This window comes from Mandrillus leucophaeus, unplaced genomic scaffold, assembly GCF_000951045.1.
Source record: "Mandrillus leucophaeus isolate KB7577 unplaced genomic scaffold, Mleu.le_1.0 Scaffold1312, whole genome shotgun sequence".
In the NCBI taxonomy this organism is placed as follows: domain Eukaryota; kingdom Metazoa; phylum Chordata; class Mammalia; order Primates; family Cercopithecidae; genus Mandrillus; species Mandrillus leucophaeus.
In genome coordinates, this window is record NW_012101269.1 from 459013 (window position 1) to 472548 (window position 13536).

General features: G+C 38.5%; 1 protein-coding gene across 1 annotated transcript in view; it reads right to left on the reverse strand.

Annotated features, from left to right (window-relative positions):
• Positions 1 to 13536, reverse strand: part of RGS5 (regulator of G-protein signaling 5) — a 172473-nt gene that overhangs the window by 147246 nt on the left and 11691 nt on the right. The window contains exon 2 of the mRNA XM_011972884.1: positions 6357 to 6453. The gene's annotated coding sequence lies outside the window, so the exon portion shown is untranslated. The remainder of the gene's footprint in view (positions 1 to 6356; positions 6454 to 13536) is intronic.

The following is a 13536-nucleotide window of genomic DNA, read 5'->3' on the forward strand; positions in this document are numbered from 1 at the left end:
CCCATGATGGCCTAAGGCTTGGAGAAAAGATGAGACAGAGGGTAGTGGTCTTGTGATTCTCACCTCAGTCTCACTGGGATGGGAGAGTGTCCTCTTGCAGGTGGAGGTCACCACAACAAATGAGAGCTAAGTTCTAAAGCAGCCTAGTCTTCTCATTGTTCCCAGACATCAAGCCCAAGATGTTTCTGTTCTGAATATGATTGATTGTGTTTCTATCTTCTGTAATTTAGCTTCCTTCACTTTCTCCATCTTACTTTAAATTCAAAATGTCTCTCAGTGCTCAAGTACTAACCAGGTTATCAAGTCCTAAACCAAATCACTTGATAAAAACGTGTGATATGCCTGACCATTTGCTCTTCTTTCATGTTGCAGTCTTAATTTTCTAGCAGCTCTTTTAAGACTGAAGGTACTCCAATAGTTAACAAGTGATAGCTGTAATTGGCCTAAAGAGGATTCATGAGTCTCACGGGAGATTCTGCTTGGCGAAGGGGAAGGTCACCTTCATCTAATCTGAAATAAATTTGAGAGTCTCACAAACATGAATCTAGAATATTAACAAAAACAAAGAAAGAAGCACTGCCAAAAATGTTACCCAAGCAAATCACTCAAGGGCTAGTCTTCTGGGACTGATAAAATCACGTACATTTGCTTAAAGCCTGTAGGAATCCTACTGTGTCACAGCTGTGCACTTACCAAGTTTATTGACTCCGAATACAAAGTATGAGAATAAACCTAAGATACAGCTCACGTTGTGCTGTGCATAGGAATAAGTTTGAAAGCAGGCTATAGGCCTGGTATGGGAAGACAAGGGAATGAGCAGTTCTTCAGCTGCAAATCTATTTTAGATACTCAGCAACAAGGTTAAGGAAAAAATATATGAATAAAGGCAGGTACTGGTGATAATTCATTTTTGAAAGAAAAATGCCAAAATAGGGAGGTGTTATCTATAAACACATAATTTCAGCAATGGTGGTTATTTCAGCCTTTGACACGGCACAGGACACTTTGGTAACCGTTCCTCTAGGTGCTATCTCAGAGAACAAATGTATCATCAATCATTGTGGACAACTGAGATGGAGGAAAAAATCAGAATTCTAGAGGAAAAAAATCAGAAACAAGGGGAATTATTCAGAATGGGCCTTTTTTTTTTTTTTTTTTTTGAGACAGGGTCTTGCTCAGTCACTGAGACTGGAGTGCAGTGGCACCATCTTAGCTCACTGCAGCCCAGGCCTCTTGGGTTCAAGTGGTTGTGCCACTTCAGCTTCCTGAGTAGCTGGAACTACAGGTGCATGCCACCACACCCAGTTAAGTTTTATACTTTTTGTAGTGATAGGGTTTCACCATGTTGTCCAGGCTGGTCTCAAACTCCTGAGCTCAACTGATCCTCCCACCTTGGCCTCCCAAAGTGCTGGGATTAAAGGCGTGAGACACCACGCCAGGCCCAGAATAAGTCTTTATAAAGAAAAAAAAAATGAGCCTATTACTGCTCAATTCTCCCCTTCACTCTGGCTTTCACGGGCCATGAGCCCCCTGCTTTGTTATTCCTTTAAGTACACAGGATTCATGAGACTCCCTGGTTCACCTGCTGACCTAAATTCTATACTATTTGGTCAGGCTGTAAATAATTAAATAGAAATTCTTGCTTTCACTTCATAATTATCGAAAGATACCCCAGCTTTTCCCAGGGTTCCTGGTTTAACCATGTGATATATCAATTAGGAAGAAAATCTTGCTTTCTCTAGTATTGAAGAAATCAATTTAAAGTAAGTATTTGGACCAAATTTTCCAAATACTGGCTTCTTAATTTTTCCTTTTTTTTTTTTTTTTAAGTTCAGATAGATATGTTGTTTTTTATTTTAAGAAAAAGATTTTTTTCATAAAAATAAAAATATTTTGAAAAAAATCTTTTTAATCTCTTGGGAGCATCTTCACCTGCTACAATAAAATAAGATACTCTGAAGACTAGAGGAGAATAAGTAATAAGTAAATAATAACTCATGTGGCAATTAGTACTTAGTGAGCTCCTAATATATGCCAGGTATACAGTGGTACTTACAACTTCCAAGCATAATGAGAGCATTTGTAGTCTTTTGTCTATGCAAGGAACTGAGTTTCAGATAGGAAATAACTTACAATCATACAGAAGGAGAATGTAGATTTGAACCCAGAATCTTTTCATACCTAAGCTTGTGATTTTCCCACTTACCTATATTTCCTTTTCACCTAATATGTTTCTTAAGCTATGTGTTAAAAACTACACTTCCAAGTTTTTCTTGGAAGTGATTCATTTGGGATGATTCTTTACACCCTCCCTTGTCGCTATTGGCATGCAGTGTCACCCTGGATCAAAAACCTTCAAGCATCAAATCAAATGCCTTTGCTTATTCAGATTTCTAGCCTTCATCCCTCCTACCTCTGGCTCCCTTGGTATGCCCCTGCCTTCCCTTTCTAATATTTTCTGCTTTAATTTCCCTTTACCCAATCAAGCCACAGTCAAACCAAATGATTAGCTCTCCTCTCTTCCTCTGTGCTTTCCCATCTCCATGCTCTTACTCAAGCCGTTCACTCTACTGGAAATGACCTTACCTCTTCCTCACATCACATTCAGAAGCCTTGATCCTGCCATCTTTCTCAGCCCAGCTCAAGTTCTTCTCTTGCTTTTGTAGCTGGAAGTAATTTGTCCCTCCCGCAAAACCTTTATAGCACTCTCTAAGGGTATTTCTCATGAACTCATTTTGTAATATCATTATTAATATTTGACTCTCATTTGCCCCTCTAGACTGAGTGAAGGATCTATGACTGATACACCATTTTGTCTTCCACAGAGCGTAGCTTCTATATTGAAGCTAACATAGATGTAAGAATGCTAGATTTTGAAAGAACACATAGTTAAACTTTAATTTCAAATGGAGAACAAATAAATTTTAAGTATATTTGGATATTTTTACATATTCAAATATATGAAACATACTTACATTAAAAATCTTCATTCTTTATGTGAAATTCAAATTTAACTAGGTGTCCCATATTTTATCTAGCAATCCTCCCAACAAACCCTTATCAAGTAGTTTTTAAATAAGTGAATTGCATCTCAGTGGTTCAAATCTGTGACTACGGTATCATTAGCACTGACTGAAGTAACTTCAAATAGTCGTAAATTAAGATAGCTTTGAAAAGAATCATAGTGGTAATTTAGTCCAATCTTCTAGTTTTTGGATTATTTTTTAAAAAAGAGATCTCGCAGAGACTTGCTCCAAATTACACAACTAGCACTCAATTACACACATTGCATTAAAATTGGAACTTAAAAATACAAAGTAGAATCATCAAAACTTCAAAGAGCTACAAGGATGAAGAGAACTTCTGTATACTTGAACTGTACTTCTGTATTTGCTCATTCACTCATTTGAGGCTGGCATTAGCAGCTCTATCAGCCCTTGTTTTACTGGTATACAATCAGGGGTTCCCAACTCCCTAGCTGCAGACAGGTACTGGTCTGTGGCCTGTTAGGAACCAGGCCACACAGCAGGAAATGAGTGGCCGTCAGTGAGCATTACCACCTGCCTGAGCTCTGCCTCCCATCAGATCAGCCGCATATTTGATTCTCATAGGAGTGTGAACCCTATTATGAACTGCTCATGTGAGGGATCTAGATTGCACACTACTAATGAGAATCTAATTAATGCCTGATGATCTGAGGTGGAACAGTTTCATCCTGAAACCAACCCCCCACACATCCAACGCCCCCAACAAACTCCTGCTCCACCATCCCATCTCGTGGAAAAACTGTCTTCCAAAAATGAGTCCCCGGTGCCAAAAAGGTTGGAGACCGCTGGTCTACGTGTCTCTCTATACATTTGTACACATTGTTTCAAAGCATAAAGTCTTTTTTTTTTTTTTTTTGAGATGGAGTCTCGCTCTGTCGCCCAGGCTGGAGTGCAGTGACCGGATCTCAGCTCACTGCAAGCTCCGACTCCCGGGCTCATGCCATTCTCCCTCAGCCTCCCGAGTAGCTGGGACTACAGGCGCGTGCCACCACGCCCGGCTAATATTTTGTATTTTTTAGTAGAGACGGGGTTTCACCGTGTTAGCCAGGATGATCTTGATCTCCTGACCTCGTGATCCGCCCATCTCGGCCTCCCAAAGTGCTGGGATTACAGGCTTAAGCCACCGCGCCCGCCTCAAAGCATAAGGTCTTAAGAGTCAGTGACTGTCCTATCTGGTCACTGATTAATCTTGCCTGGTTAATGAAATGTGATTATAAAAGGACACCCGAGATATATTCACAGAACCAGAGAAGACATAAGTAAAATGATCTAGGTCATAATTTTTATTTCCTGCCCTTCTGGCAGCAATTTTCTTCCCTAAATCGCTGGTACTTCTCCTTAGGATACTCAGGGGGTCCTGCCTGCCCGGCTTCTTTCCTTGCAAGGCATTCTCTCTGTGGCACTTCTTCCTTTCATCAGAACTTTCCTGTCCTGCTCTTATCTGCTCACCAGGTGGAAAAACAGGACAAGAAACTAATCTGAGCAAAGGTGTTAAAGGCTGATATGGATTTAATAGGTTTAATATGCATCTCCTCTAAGAAGCAGGTCAAATGTCATACTTTCTGTGAAGACTACTCATTTCCAAGGATGCCAACTGCTTCCTCCTGGGAGCTACCACCACACTTCTATCAACCTTCTAGTATAGTACTTCTCTGGCTGAAGTTTAATTCGCTGTATATTAATATGCACACACAATGTCTTCTTCATATTTATACTACCAACACCTACTATAGCATCTACTTCATAATTGGCAATCAATATATATTTGTTAAATAAGTGTTTTGTTAATTTGATTTAAACAGGGGATCCCGAGATGTTTAACAGCCAATACAATGATTCTTTAATGATTACCAGCGCCACATGTTGGGAATAGTCAGTAAAGAAGTTCTTAAGGTCTTGCTCTAACAAGTAGTCTTCAGTTATGTGTAGCATTTCAACCCTGAAGATGTCTTCCAGTAATAGCATTATTATTGGTTCGAGAGTGTTTATAAGACAGGGCGTTATATAACTTGAAGTACTTGGTTTCTTCCAATTATTGTCTCCAACCATGCTATCTTAAACTTTTTTCTCTCATTTTCTTTAATGCCATCCTGGACAGACCATATAACTTTCTGGTTACTTTTAATAATTAAAATATAGATTTGTCCGGTTTAAAATAGAAGGGGAGAAGGTAAAGTATAGCACGCTCTTTCACTCCTCCCTTCCCTCTTTCCAGGTCTGTTTCTCTGAAGTTAGGGGCAGGAAGGAGGAACAGAAAAATCATAGGTCATCTTACAAAACCATCCATATACTAGACTGGGATGTAAAGCTTTTCTGGAATGATCCTGGTTTGGAATTTTGGAATGGCTGTGTGCTGTCCTGGTGGCTTCTGTTGGTTTGGTGTCCTCACTTTCAGAAGTCCTCACTTTCAGAAGTGTCTAGTTGTCCTAAAACTACTAGCCCTCCATCTCTGCTGCAATCTTTTTTTCAGTGTAGGAGTTCCCTCTCTTTGCCCTGTGGTTGTATGAGCTGCTCTAGAGATTCTGCACCCCACCCCGACCACTGTATCTTTTCACACAGAGCTTCAGAAAAGATTGGTTCTCTTCCAAGTAGTCTTTACTTTGGTGGCTTGCAGCCCTACAAATACAGCCTACACTAGTAAGCTTTCTGCCTGCAGAACATCTAAATGAGAAGTAAATACTTTTCCCCATGTTTGTAAACACACTCTTCCCCCAAATTCCTTGGTAAGCTCTCCTAAGGATTCTCTCTTCATGCTCCACTGTGCTCCAATGGGAGCTCTACAGTGAACCTGCAGGTTCTACAGATCAGAAAGGAACAAGAAGACAGACACTCCCTTTTGTAGGCATCTCTATCTACCATGATTCTCTTGTAGCACATTCCCCTCACTTGACTATCCTCTTAGCCAACTGTTCTTAAGTAGGGTCACTAGTCCTCAGCTGGTCAGCTGGGAGTACTGCCACAAAACTGTGCTCCAGGGTACACCTTCTGCTGCTGGTGTACAGCTACCTTCAGACCTGCTATGGAGTGTATAGCACAGATTATTAAAAGTTGGCTATACATCTGTTTCTTTCTTTTTTAAATCTTTTTTATGGCTATACATCTTAAACATGTTCACTATTAGAAAACTATCATGTTATCTGAAAACTCAGGGCTTGGGCACATTTTAATCATTTCTAAACTGCTATTCCATTATTCTTATTTCAATTTTATCTTGCATATTCACTACATGCACAGCTTTAGAATTCACAAACATTGTCAGTCCTGGGTAAATGAGGATAATCCTCTATGTGCTGTTGACTGAAATCTTACCTTCCTCTGTGAGAGATCTGAAGTGTCACCGATTCAATTAACTTTCTCCTTTTTCCCTCTGAAGATATCCAGACAGTGCTTTTTAAGAGCTCTGTTTCTAAGAAAAATAAAATGAATCACATGTACTCAGCATGTTGCACTCAAAGAGCATTGGTAATATAAAAATAAGTAATTAGTACTCAGTTTTCAAAGGAGGTAAAAATCCAGGAATTGCATTTTGTTCTGAGGGAAGCTGGTATATTTGTCCCGGTTTGAGCCCTCAGGCTATTTATACAGATCCTGTCCAGGAAGGCCTCTGGCTCATGATGCTGTGAACCATGTTTTATGGGTCGAATTGTGCCCTCCAAAAGAGATATGTTGAAATCCTAATCCCCAACACTTCAGAATGTGATCTTATTTGTAAATAGGGTCTTTGTAGAGGAAATCAAGTTAAACTGAGGTCACTAGGGTGGGTCTTACCCTAATAAAATATGATCAATGTCCTTATTAAAAAAAAGAAATTTGGATATACAAATACACACAAGAATGCCATGTGAAGATAAGTACCACAAACTAGGTAGCTTAAACAACAGAAATTCATTGTCTCACAGTCCTGGAGCCTAGAAGTACTAGATCAAGATATTAGCAAGGTTGATGCCTTCTGAGGGCTGTGAGGATGAATCTGTTCCATGCCTCTCCCTGGCTTCTGGTGGTTTGCTGGCAAATCTTTGGCATTCCTTGGTTTGTAGATGCACCACTCCAATATCCTTTGTTATGGCAGCCCTAGCAAACCGATGCATTATATCTTACTTCGAATCTCCCAATTTCTGAATTATATATATTCTGAATATATAAAAAGAGCTCACCTCCCACTTGGGAACAACTCCTATAAGAGGTGAGGCTGAAACAGAGGGAAGAGCTACTGAGATTCTGATATGGGATAAGGTTCCTCAAAGCATGGTTTTCCTGCCCTTAGATCTCTAGCTGCTATCTCTCTCTACCACATCCCTTTTCTAAGTCAAAGAGATGACAGTGTCAAGTAAAAACTGATTCTAGTAGATTCTCTGCTTATTTTCTTCTCTGAAATGAAACAATTTTCTTCCACGTAAATCTAGGAGCCTACATTGGCAAGTGGTAAAATAGTGGGATAACTTAATAATGTCTTCTCAATTTTATGTGTGACATGAAAGTGAGAACCTTTCTTTTTTTTTTTTTTAACAGAAAGGATATATCAAATCATGTGAAAAAGTCCCTCATTTTACTAAGTAGGAAATCAATACCCAAACGATTTCTAGTCCATTAATTCTTCCACTGGGTCCCATGCCGGTTAAGGATGGGAGAAGCAGAAGCCTGGGGATTAGGAAAGTACTGTACTTCTGCAACTTAATAGCAAGTGAGATAACTTTGGCTTCAAGAGTAATAAAAAAAAAAAAAAAAAAGAAAAAGAAAAAGAAAGAAAAAAAGAAAAGGAGCTTTAGTAATACATGATTGGTTCAGTGATGAGATCTGCGGCCAAAAGCAATGTCTAGTACATGAATCAGAAACTCTTTACACTACTCATCACTGAAGTACAACGGAATTTCAAAGGAAGGAAACGAAGTAAATTAATATTTATTGACCACCTTCATTGTAACACTAGTTTATATCCATTATCTCATTTAACCTTCACCATAGCAGCCTTATTAGTAACCATATTTTATAGAAGAATAAACTGAGACTTAAAGATGTTTAGAAACCTTATCCAGGAAACAATGACCAGTAACTGGCAGAAATGAGATAGAAACTTACATCTGTATCAGCCTGCTAGGATAGCAGTTGTTCTTAACTCCGTGAAGCATCTGCATCCTAATCACTTGCAGAACTACTTTAAAGTGTGAGTTTAAAGTTCCTAAACCCAGAGATCCTGATTCAGTTGGTCTGTGGGTGGGGTCCAAAAATTTGAGTTTCAAACAAGTTCAGCAACACACTTAATTTTTACACAAGTCAGCAGTGTGCTACATTTTAAAAAGTTATTCTTTGAAAATGATTCTCAAGTGATTCTTAATCTTTTACATATTAGTTCAGATTAGTCACTATACCATAGAAACTGTGCCACTCTAAAATAGAATGAAAGTAACCCCTCCCCATTTCAGTGTTTACCAGGATATTGTGTGACACAATAAGTATTTAATAAGCTCCGACTATGAGATTCTTTGAATGAGTACAAGGAAAAGTTAGACACTGACACAGGATTGACAATGTTGTACTTTGACAAATAGAAACATTTAAAAATTATCATCTATTATAATCATCTAGAAAAAGAGATAACTTGACACAAAAAATATAGGAAGGGTGTAATATTAAACTGTTTTATAAACCAAATAAATTTAGTTTTATAAAAAAACTTACTTCACTGTCCTTATTTTTCTCATTTAAATTAACAAAACTTCATCAGGAACCAAAACGGGTCAACGTCTTGAGCCATGTCAATAGTTCACTGTCATGAGAATACACAGTCCAAAGAAGACTCAGTCTTTGACTTTAAAGGTATTGCAATTTAATTAAGACACTCAAATTTACATGCATGAAATGACTCAAAACCAATATAAAATAGTATATAATTATGTATAGGCATACCTCAGAGATATTGTAGGTTCAGTTCCACACCATTGCAATAAAGTGAGTATCACAAAAAAGGGAATGACACAAATTTTTTGGTTTCTTAGTGCACATAAACAGTTATGTCTACACTATAGTCTGTTAAATGTGCAATAATATTATGTTTAAAAATATACAAATCCTAATTTAAAAATACTTTATTGCTAAAAAATGCTAATGCTCATGAGTCTTTAGTGAGTGATAATCTTTTGCTTATAGAGGGTCTTGCCTTGGTATTGATGACTACTGACTGACTGATCAGGGTGGTGGTCGATATGCCGGGTGCAGTGGCTCATGCCTGTAATCCCAGCACTTTGGGAGGCTGAGGCAGGAGGATTGCTTGAGCTGGGGAGACAGAGGTCACAGTGAGCTATGGTGGTGCCCCTGCACTCCCACTTGGGTGACAAAAAAAAGCAGGGGCTGGTGGTTGCTGAAGGTTTAGGTGGCTGCAGCAATTTCTTAAAATAAGACAACAAATGAAGTTGGCCACATCAATTGACTTTTCCTTTCATGAAAGATTTCTCTGTAGAATGTAATGGTATTTGATAGCATTGTACCTATAAACATCTTACAAAATTGGAGTCAGTAGTCTCAAATCCTGCCACTGCTTTATCAACAAAGTTTTGTAATATTCTAAATCCTTTGCTGTCATTTCAACAATGTAACAATGTTCAGAGAATCTTTACCAGCAATACATTCCATCTAAGGAAACTTTTTTTCTTGCTTATCCATAAGAAGCAACTCCTCATCCACTCAAGTTTTATTCTAATATTGCAGCAATTGAGTCATATATTCAGGTGCCACTTTTAATTCTAGTTCTCTTGCTGTTTCCATCACATCTTCAGGTACTTCCTCTACTAAAGTCTTGAAGTCATTCATAAGGCTTGGAATTAACTTCTTCCAAATTTCTATTATGATAAATTGACATTTTGACCTCCTCTCACAAATCACAAATGATCTTAATGGCATCTAGAATGGTGAATCCTTTCCAGAAGGTTTTCAGTTTACTTTGCCATATCTATAAGTGGAACCACTGAAGCAGGTCTAGCCTTATGAAATATATTTCTCAAATAATAAGATTTGAAGTTTGAAATTATACTTTGATCCATGGGCTGCAGAATAGATGTCGTATTAGCAGGCAAGAAGCAATATTAATCTCCTTGTAAATCTCAATCAGGGCTCTTGGGTGACTAGGTACATTATTAACAAGCAGTAATATGAAATAAATCTTTTTTTCCTGCTCTCAACAGAGTCTCAATAGGGAGCTTAAAATATTCAGGAAACCATGCTTTAAAGAGATGTGCTGTCATCCGGGATTTGTTGTTCCATTGACAGAGTAGAGGCAGAGTAGATTCAGCATAATTCTTAAGGGCTGTAGAATTTTCAGAATCTTCAGTGAGCACTGGCCTCAACTTAAAGTCATCAGTTGCATTTTCCCTAACAAGAGTCATTCTGTCCTTTGAAGCTTTGCAGCCTGGCACTGTCTTCTCTTCTCTAGCTATGAAAGTCCTAAATGACATCTTCTTTCAAAGGAAGGTGTTTTGTCTACATTGAAAATCTGTTGTTTAGTGTAGTCACTTTCATCATCTTAGCTAGAGTTTCTGCATAATCTGTTGCAGCTTCTACCTTAGTACTTGCTGCTTCACTTTATACTTTGTATTAGTCCATTTTCATACTGCTATAAAGAGCTGCCTGAGACTGGGTAATTTATAAAGGAAAGAGGTTTAATTGACTTACAGTTCAGCTTGGCTGAGGAGGCCTCAGGAAACCTATAATCATGGCAGAAGGCAAAGGGGAAGCAAGGCACCTTCTTCACAAGGCGGCAGGAAAGAGAAATGCCGAGCAGAGCCCCTTATAAAACCATCAGATCTCATGTGAACTCACTATCAGAACAGAATGGGGGAAATCACCCCCATAGTCCAATTACCTCTACCTGGTCTCTCCCCTGACACGTGCCTTGCTTCCCCTTTGCCTTCCGCCGTGATTGTAAGTTTCCTGAGGCCTCCTCAGCCAACCTGAACTGTAAGTCAATTAAACCTCTTTCCTTTATAAATTACCCAGTCTCAGGCAGTTCTTTATAGCAGTATGAAGGGATTAGGGGGATTATAATTCAAGATGAGATCTGGGTAGAGACACAAAGCCTAACCATATCACACTTTTATGATAGATGGCTTCTTTCCTTAAGCCTCATAAACCAACCTCTGATAGCTTCAAACTTTTCTTCTTCCTCCTGTCTCTCAGCCTTCATATAATTAAAGAGAGCTAGTGCCTTGCTCTGGATTAGGCTTTGGTTTAAGAAAATGTTGCGGCTGATTGGATCTATCCAGACCACTCAAACTTTCTCCATATCAGCAATATGACTGTTCTGCTTTCTTATCATTTGTGTGTTCACTGGACAAGCACTTTTAATTTCCTTCAAGAACTTTTCCTTTGCATCCACAAATTGGCTGTTTGGCACAAGAGGCCTAGCTTTTGGCCTATCTTAGCTTTTGATATGCTTTCCTCACTAAGCTTAATCATTTCTGGTTTTTATTTTAAATGAGACATTTGACTCTTTCTTTCACTTGAAGGCTTAGAGGACATTATATGGTTATTAATTGGCCTAATTCAAATATTGTTGTGTCTCAAGAAATAGGCAGGCCCAAGGAGAGGGAGAGAGATGGGAAAATGGCCGGTCAATAAAGCAGTTAGAACACACTCAACATTTACTTATTAAGTTTGTTCTCTTACATGGGTGTGGTTCTTGGTGCCCCAAAACAATTACAATAGTAACATCAAAGATTACTGATTGCAGATCACCATAATAGATACATGATTAAAAAGTCTAAAATACTGAGAGAATTACCAAAACATGACAAAGACACAAATTGAGCACATGCCACTGTTAACAATGGCACTAACAGGCTTACTCAATGCGGGGTTGCCACAAACCTTTAATTCGTCAAAAACACAGTATCTGCAAAGCATAATAAAGTGACGTGTAATAAAACAAGACTTGCTTATATATAATTGATATGGTTTGGTTTTGTGTCCCCACCCGAATCTCATTTTGAATTGTAATCCCAGGTGTTGAGGGAGGGAATTGGTGGGAGGTGACTGGGTCATGGGGGTGGTTTCCCCCATGCTGTTCTCATGATAGTGAGTGAGTTCTCATGAGATCTGATGGTTTTATAAGGAGCTCTTCCCCCTTGGCTTCCTTCACTTGCTCTCTCACCTGCTGCCATGTAAGACATGCCTGCTTCCTCTTCCACCATGACTGTAAGTTTTCAGAGGCTTCCCCAGCCATGCAGAACTGTGAGTCAACTAAACCGCTTTTCTTTAAAAATTATTCAGTCCTGGACAGTTCTTTATAGCAGTGTTTAGAACGGCTAATACAATAATTATGTGGAAGAGATAGTAGTTATATATAATGGGAGACTAAGTAAAAGAAAGATCTGTATGAAGTGAAGTGGAAACTAAAGGATTGGTGAAAGAAGTGGTAGCCGAACTAAATTTGGCTAGGTTGAAAAGAGGGCAAAGGGAGTCCTAAATGGAAAAGGAGCAAGGCGCACAGAGTAGAAGTAAGCTACTAAAAACGACAGCGATATGAACCAGGATTGTGTAAGGAAGCTAGCCTGATTAAAGCAGAGAATACATTTTAAACAGTACTGGATGATTATGTCAGATAAAAAAGGTAGATTGTGATGATGTGAAAAATGGATTACTAGACAGGAATCTGGACTCAAGCAGATATAAGAGCATTATAGTTTCTCACACAGGGAAGAATCCAAAGTGAAAACATTATTTTGTACTGGTAAGTAATGTGTCTTAACTTTTGGTTGTGAAAACACAGGGTCTGACAAGTGCAAGTATTCAATGAAGTCTGGTTGATGGCGTGATGGCTACTGTATTTGTAATCCACACAAAATCTCTGCAATACCTGCCAAATCTGATTTATCTTGAGATTAGAATCTTAGTTTAAATTTCTACTTTCTACTTAGCTAACCACCTGCATTGTTTCCCATTCTGCTTTCTGTCTTTCAACCTAAAATAAAAATATAACAGGGTGAAATAAAATGTACTAATTCCCCATACACCGTTACACCTGGGCTGTGGTAAGGGGATGAACAGTGACTTCAGATAAATAGTTCAATATCAATCAGGGTAGAAATGTCTCTTAACACAATATAGTCTGGTTTATTCTAAAGAAATAATGTCACAATTATGTTATTATAAATTCCTTATGTAGAAAAATAGTTATTTTCTTTAAAAAATTAATCATCAGGGTAGAATAAATAGTTAAATGTGTTTTGTTTTAGTTAATATTAACTCTAGGAGAAAATCTTTAGAAGAGCCCTAGTCAATGAACGGAACAAGAGGCAACTGGCAATCAACAAATCACTAAACTGTGAAATGTTGAAGACAAAGGAAGAAAACTGAGAACTTTATTCTTTCTTTGGAGTGACAGGTTCTAGGAAAGGTATGGGAGAGACCCTAGAGGCTGCCAGAAGAATGAAAGAGTCAGGAATGAGAAAATACATATGTAGGACATCTCTGAAGGCCTAGAAGGTCTGTGTGAGACTGC